Genomic DNA, 8,361 nt, shown 5'->3' with positions numbered 1-8,361 from the left:
CTAAGCATAGTAGATAGAGATTTATTAACTACTTCAGTTTGGCCATCTGTTTGAGGATGACAAGTAGTTGAAAAGAGGAGTTTGGTTCCTAGTCTTGCCCACAAAACACGCCAAAAGTGGCTTAGGAACTTTGTATCTCTATCTGAAACTATAGTCCTAGGAAGCCCATGGAGTTTAACCACATCTCTAAAGAAGAGTTTTGCAATGTTGCTTGCATCATCTACTTTGTGGCATGGAATGAAATGAGCCATTTTACTGAAACGGTCCACTACCACAAAGATAGAATCCATTCCCCTTTGGGTTCTAGGTAAACCTAGCACAAAATCCATGCTAATATCTACCCAAGGGGAAGAAGCAACAGGCAAAGGTGTGTATGTTCCATGAGACATTACTTTAGACTTAGCTTGTAAACAAGCCAAACATCTAAAACAATGCCTTTGGACATCCTTTCGCATATGGGGCCAATAAAATTTTTCTTTTAGCAAACTAAGGGTTTTATCAACACCAAAGTGCCCCATAAGCCCACCTTCATGACTCTCTTTAATTAATAGTTTCCTAATGGATCCTTGGGGTATACATAACCTTCCTTCTTTGTACAAATACCCCTCAACCATATAGAAACCATCAAAAGCTTTTTGTTGGCATTTTTTATAATTATCACCAAACTCAAGATCTTCCTCATACAACTCCCTAATATTATCAAATCCAAGAATTTGAGTACCTAGAGACACAAGCAAAGTATGTTTTCTAGATAAAGCATCAGCTACAACATTTGATTTTCCTTTCTTGAATTTAATGATATATGGAAATTGTTCAAGGAACTCTAACCATTTGGCATGCCTCTTATTTAACTTACCTTGACCTCTTAAATACTTAAGTGACTCATGGTCACTATGAATGACAAACTCTTTGGACACAAGGTAGTGTTCCCAAGTTTGTAAGGCTCTAACCAATGCATACAACTCCTTGTCATAGGTAGGGTAATTGAGGGAGGCACCTTTTAGTTTTTCACTAAAATATGCAATGGGGTGTCCTCCTTGCAATAATACAGCTCCTATGCCAACTCCTGATGCATCACATTCTAGCTCAAAAGTCTTTTCAAAATTTGGTAGAGCTAAAATGGGTGCATTAGTAAGTTGATCCTTAAGAAGTTGAAATGCTTGGTCATGCTTTGAAGTCCAATCAAATAAAATATCTTTTTTGACTAGCTCATTCAAGGGTGAAGCAATGCTAGAGAAGTTAGGCACAAATCTTCTATAAAAACTTGCTAGTCCATGAAAACTCCTAACTTCACTAACATTTTTAGGCTTGGGCCACTCTTGAATGGCTTTGATTTTCTCGGGGTCCACTTGAACCCCATTTTTGCTTACAATGAACCCTAGGAAAACACATGATCCACACAAAAAGTACATTTTTCAAGATTTGCAAATAATTGGTTTTCCCTAAGGATCATCATAACTTCTCTAAGATGTCCTAAGTGATCATCTTGAGACCTACTATAGATTAAGATGTCATCAAAATAAACAACAACAAATTTTCCTATACACTCTCTTAAGACATGATTCATAAGCCTCATGAATGTACTTGGTGCATTAGTTAAACCAAAAGGCATAACTAGCCACTCATACAATCCAAATTTGGTCTTAAAAGCAGTTTTCCATCATCACCCTTTTTAATTCTTATTTGGTGATAACCACTTTTAAGATCAATTTTAGAAAATATAGAAGCACCATGTAATTCATCAAGCATATCATAAAGTCTAGGGATTGGGTGCCTGTACTTGATTGTGATATTGTTAATGACCCTACAATCACAACACATTCTCCATTTTCCATCTTTCTTGGGCACTAACAATACAGGCACAACACAGGGACTCAAACTCTTTTGCACCCACCCCTTATCCAAAAGTTCTTGGACTTGGTTCTCTATCTCCTTAGTTTCTTGAGGATTTGTCCTATAGGCTGGTCTATTGGGTAGACTAGCCCCAGGCACAAAATCAATTTGATGTTCTATACCCCTAAAAGGAGGAAGGCCCTTTGGACCATCACTAGGGAATACATCATCAAATTCTTTTAATAAATGAGAAACTTGAGGAGGTAAAGAACTAAGCTCAATGCTTAAATTATAAAACTTAAGCACACCTCTACAAAGAAGAAGGTAAGAAGGTTTTTCAACAATTAGGGTTTGTTTTAAAGTTTCTTGTTGAGTTCCTTCTATAGAAAAAGATTTCTCTTCCTTCTTCTTTGAAGCTTTATGCTTTTTCTCTTTTTTTTTTTTAATTAAGTTTTTTTTTTCTTCTTCTCTTTTCTTTTTCATTTGTACTTGATCCTCTATCACTTGTGAAGGAGACAAAGGATGAAGTACAAATTTCTTCTCTTTATGAGTGAAAGTGATTTCATTGGTAAGGCCATTGTGCATGGTTTTCTTGTCAAATTGCCATGGCCTTCCCAACAAAATATGGCAAGCCTCCATTGGAACTATGTCACAAACCACTTGATCTTCATAGTTACCAATAGAGAACTCAGCTACCCCGTCGTCAGAAACACGGAGGTATGCAACCCTGGGGAGGGCAAACCGCAGACCTTGGAGAGGGCAAACTCAGCTGCCAAGGTTGTCAGAAACACTGAGGCAGAGCCTGGAGAGGCGGTACTCAGCTACCCCGTCGTCAGAAACAACGGAGGTATGCAACTGCCAATGTCGTCAGAAACACAGAGGCAGAGCCTGGAGAGGCGGTACTCAGCCACCAACGTCGTCAGAAACACGGAGGTGTGCAACTGCTAACGTCGTCAGAAACACGGAGGCAGAGCCTGGAGAGGCGGTACTCAGCTACCGAGGTTGTCAGAAACACCGAGGTATGCACGAGCCTGGAGAGGCGACGACTAATACTCAACTTGGAGAGGCTACTCAACAATTTTCCACCGGAAGACACTACAAGTCGGAAGGATGGCTTATTCCCCGGACAATTGGGTCAACTCCTTTACTTGTCAACCGGTACACCAAAAAGCCATTTGACTAAGTAAAGGGGGGCAGCTGTAGACCCCTACAATTGTCCGGGTCGGAAATAAGACTCGAAGACTCTCAAAGACCGAAGGAAAGTCAGCCGGAAGGACTCCTGGAAGACCCTGGAAGACCCTAGGATGATTATTCGTAGGTTTAGAAGTCTTAGAGTAGCTTAAAATAAAGATGTGGGAGGATTGAAGCTCAATACGGCCTCCTAGAAGTTCAGTACGGCCGTACTGAACAATTTGAACTACAATACGGCCGTACTGAAACCAATACGGCCATACTGAAGTTTTTGAACTTCAGTACGGCCGTACTGAAACCAATACGGTCGTACTGAAGTTTTTGAAACTTCAGTACGGCCGTACTGAATTCAATACGGTCGTACTGTAGTTCAAATCTTCAGTACGGGCCGTATTGATGTCAGAGGCCGTACTGCGCCTCACTCCTATATATAGGACGTCATTTGGACGTCATTCCAGACATTTCCACACATCTGGACACCTTTTGGACTCTCTTGTTGAGTAATTCTGGGGTTTTTGAGCAGTGTTCTGCCCTAGAAGTCTCTCCGAGAGCCGATCCGACGAAGTTCTTGAGTTCTGAGCATTTTGCTTGAGGATTCGAACTAGTCGAAGGGAAATCTTTCTGATTTCCATAGTAAAAATTAATTTTTAGGGAAGGAGCGAGCAAGCGTGTAGTGGAAAGGAGTGCCAAAAAGCCTCCTATTATTTGAATATATAAAAGCACGCTTCAAAGGTTTCTTCTTCAAAATCCTTCCTTTTACTGCTTTCTGATTGTTGCATCGCATGTTTAAATTATTCATCATGTAGATATCTTGTTCATAGTCGTTTCTAATAAATAGGGGTAATTTAGTAATTTTACACTGTTATTTATGAAATAATCCGTCATAGGGAACCCGAAAGGGGCGTTGTGGGGTGCTAACACCTTCCCCACACGTAACCGACTCCCTTACCCAACTCTAGTTATAATGGCCAAGGTTGATTTGCGAAAATCAATTGCCTTATCCCTTTTTCCAATGTTTTGAGTAAAACATTGGTGGCGACTCCAAGAACCCTTCTTTTTGCGAAAACCACTAATCCATGGAGGGTCCCGCTTGGGATTAACATGGATTGGTGAATCATTTAATAAAATTGTTAGTTCGATGAGGTCTCAGTTTGAGAATAAGTCGTTCTAACAATCCATCATTTTTCCAAAACTTAAAAAGAGTCCAACCATCGTCGCGAATGCCAAGGTCCGTTTCGGCGGGTGGCGACAGATGGCGACTCCACTGGGGAAGCCTCGAGAGTCAGTCCCATTTAGTGATGGATTATTTCTAAAATAATAGTTTAAAATTACTTCGTTACCCCTCGCTTGTATGATAATATATTTTATCTAATTGGCTTTAATAACTGTTGAATGTTTAAATTTTCGCAATTGTTTGAAATACAAACTGCACACAAACCTTTGCACACAACAGTTCCCTCTATACCCGGGGGCATGAGTGGAAAGCCATAGGGAGTGGATGTTAGTACGGCAGGTTGTCGAATGGGTCTATAGGTGCCCGCAGACCGTTGTCGGAAAACATCACTCAAGGTGATAACCATGAACTCAAGTCCGACAGTGCGTTGGAACTTTCCATCGACTTACGACGAGAGGAATTGGGTCCCTATAATGGGGGCACCTTGGGGGCCTCAGACCGGTGAGAACAGTTAGAACCTCCTTGAATATGCACTTTTCTGCAGGATACCCCTACCTCGTGATTTGCTCGTGACTGTTCGTGGATGAGTGAATTGTTTGTGCATTGTTTATGTGACATTGTTTGAGCATACATTGCATTATTTAAACATACAACATTCCCTTTTTAAAATAAGAGTAAATAGGAATAAAAAATCTTCCATTACATGGTGTTAACATCTACCTTCATCACATTCATATAGGTAGTTTCCTTTTTCACCCGAAAAATACAAAAAACAAAATACCCAAAGAAAAATATCAAAAAAAAAAGATATTTATCCAAACCAAGCAATATCATGCATCATCTTAGGAGCATCCCGAAAACATGATAATGCTTAGTTGAATAAACACAATGCATGCATATTCAACGCCATCATCTCATATCATGCATTCTTATCAAAGATCATGGAGGGATCTAGGTTTGCATTTCATACATCCCTCCTAGTAATTCATTAATAATAGTAATAAAAAGAAAGGATTAAGCGATGCGTATGTTCAGAATGGATCGCACGCCATTTGTTATTAAGTGTAAACCAACAACCGCGCCAAGCGAACGCACATCAACTCCGTTGTTGGTAATCAAGACGAATAAAGGGGAAGGTCCGACACCGTTAAGGATCACTGCTCCAAGACCTTTCCCCTACGAATCGAATAAGGCTGTGCCATGGATATACGACATCCATTCTTCTGCCGACAGCGATATCTCTAACATCGCTGGACTTGGGGGCATGACTAGGAGTGGCAGGATCTACACTCCCGATGATCTTCATGATAAAGCTCCCAAGAATAAAGAAAAGGAAAAAAAAATCCGAGGAAAATAAAGAATCCGAGGAGGAGACTGATGAGCTGTTAAAATATATCCGACAGAGCGAGTACTCCATCATGGATCAACTTCATAAGACGCCAGCAAAGATTACTCTGTTGTCGTTGATCCTATGCTCCGAACCGCATCGGCAAGCTCTGTTGAAAGTCTTGAACGAGGCATATGTGTCGCACACTATCTCCCAAGACAAGTTTGAGGGGATTGTTAGTCACATCACGGCTAGTGATCACCTCTCTTTCACCGATGAAGAGATCCCCGCTGAGGGACCGAACCACAACAAGCCCTTGCACATCTCTGTAAAGTGCAAGGAATATCACATCGCTAAAGTCTTGGTGGATAACGAATCTTCCTTGAATGTGATGCCAAAAAGAACGTTCGATCAAATGGCAATCAAGGGAGTCCAAATGCGCCCGAGCAACATGATCGTCCGAGCTTTCGACGGTTCTAAAAGAGAAGTGGTGGGAGAAGTCAATCTTCCAATCCAAATTGGACCCACCATCTTCAACGTCGAATTTCAAGTGATGGACATTACTCCCGCATACAGCTGTCTCCTCGGCCGACCTTGGATTCATGATGCGAAAGCTGTTCCTTTTACGCTCCACCAGAAAGTCAAATTCATAGTGGGTGACAAGCTGGTGACTGTACAAGCTGAAGATGACATACTCATCAGCAAGCCATCCACCATACCTTACGTGGATGCAGCAGAGGAAGCTCTAGAAACCGCCTTCCAAGCATTGGAGATTGCCAATGTTGAAACATTTCCCCGAGAAATGAAAAAGGTAGCCTCCATGCTCACCAAGAACGGATACTTGCCAGGACAAGGACTTGGCAAGGATTCCCAAGGAATTCCCGAGCTACTCGTTATCAAGGATCATCCGGGGAAACAAGGGTTAAGATACAACCCTAATAAAGATCAAAGGACGAAGAGGAACCAAGATCCTTCTCGATGTTCTTTAAGCCAGATCTTTAGGAAGGCCGGTTCACAAGCGTCAAGGTCGGTCGTCGTCATCAAGTGTTCTTCTCCTTCCGATAGGGATGTATAGACCTGATGACTATTAGAGATTACTCCTCGGGGACAGCCCGACCCCCGAGCCTCGATAGGGCACATGTTTCCTCTAGAATTATAATAAAATCATTCTTTATTATTTCTTATTGCTTCTTTTCTTGCTTGCAATAAATTTCTAGACCACATTATTTTTAACCCTGTTTGAATGAGCATGAATGAGGTTAAAATCATCTTAATAAACAATAAACCCGCATCATTTTTATGTGGAAGTGTGCGTGACAACTTGGAGCACCTTTCCTTGGCCTCGACAAGTGCCATCATGGATAAAAAAAAATCCTTTAAAGACAAAATCATAAGAGCAAAAGAACCCGCTAGGAATCCCACAAAAGGGTGACCTAGGCAAAAATTAGGGTTGCAAAAATAAACAAAAACAAAGGTCCGCTGAGACGCCACAAAATGGTGTTTTAGGCAAAAAATAAGGACAATCAAAAAAGTAAAAGAAACCCATGATGGTACCATGAACCGAATTCAAAAAGAAAGGTTCAAGGAAAGCTACCTAAGTTGTCAAATCACAACGTCAATAAACAAGATTTTCTTAACTTCATAAGTGTTTAATCAAACAAGCCTAAACACATGAGCCTACCTTGGCCAGCCATTCTTACAAAAACCATTTTCAAAATAATAATAATCCCCTCTAAAACACAAACTTTTGAACAAAAAGAATATCTTTCCTTTCTTTTCTCTTGTCCCAAACGATTTTAGAATAATCTAGTGGAAACATGGAGATATAGTGGTCAATAGGAGGGTTGACATGTCTTCTAAAGGAAGGGAAGGATCACTTGGTTGATGACACCAATCTCGATATAACACGCATCATTCCTCGGTTACAGAAATCGGCAGCGCACAGCCCGTCTAGAGGAATGGCAAAATCCAAGCAAAGAAACGCATCGGTTAATCCTTTTGAAAAAATAAAATCAAATAGAATTAGGTGCATCATACCGCATACATGCATACAGATGATAGGTGTACTGGAAGATCACTTATTCTCTGTTTATTGAAAAAACCAAAAATCAAAAAAAAAAAAAAAATCAAACTTCAGAAAAAACAATGCGCCCGTACCATGTTCAGTATGCCCGTACTAAAATTAGGGTTATGAACAAATTTTTAACTCAATACAGGCGTACTGAAATGGATACAGCCGTATTGGCCTTTAGTTTCACATTTAAAGACCTTATCATGAGGCAATCGCATAAAATAGAAAAATAGAAAAAAATTGCTTGTGTATGACAGCAGTCAACAGAAAAAGCCAAAAAATGACAAAAAAGGCAAAAATTCAGAAAATCAACCGCATCGTACAGAATAACTGAGCCTGGAGAGGCTTGCCGAAATAATACTCCCCCATCGTACAGAATAACTGAGCCTGGAGAGGCTTTCCGAAATAATACTCCCTCATCATACAGAATAACTGAGCCTAGAGAGGCTTGCCGAAATAATACTCCCTCATCATACAGAATAACTGAGCCTGGAGAGGCTTGCCGAAATAATACTCCCCAATCGTACAGAATAACTGAGCCTGGAGAGGCTTGCCGAAATAATACTCCCCCATCGTACAGAATAACTGAGCCTGGAGAGGCTTGCCAAAATAATACCCCCTCATCATACAGAATAACTAAGCCTGTAGAGGCTTGCCGAAATAATACTCCCTCATCATACAGAATAACTGAGCCTGGAGAGGCTTGCCGAAATAATACTCCCTCATCATACAGAATAACTGAGCCTGGAGAGGCTTGCCGAAATA

The sequence above is a fragment of the Cajanus cajan genome, chromosome 3 (assembly GCF_000230855.2).
Source record: "Cajanus cajan strain Asha chromosome 3, NIPB_CcT2T_4, whole genome shotgun sequence".
Classification (NCBI taxonomy): Eukaryota; Viridiplantae; Streptophyta; class Magnoliopsida; order Fabales; family Fabaceae; genus Cajanus; species Cajanus cajan.
Note: the sequence above shows the minus strand (reverse complement) of the source record.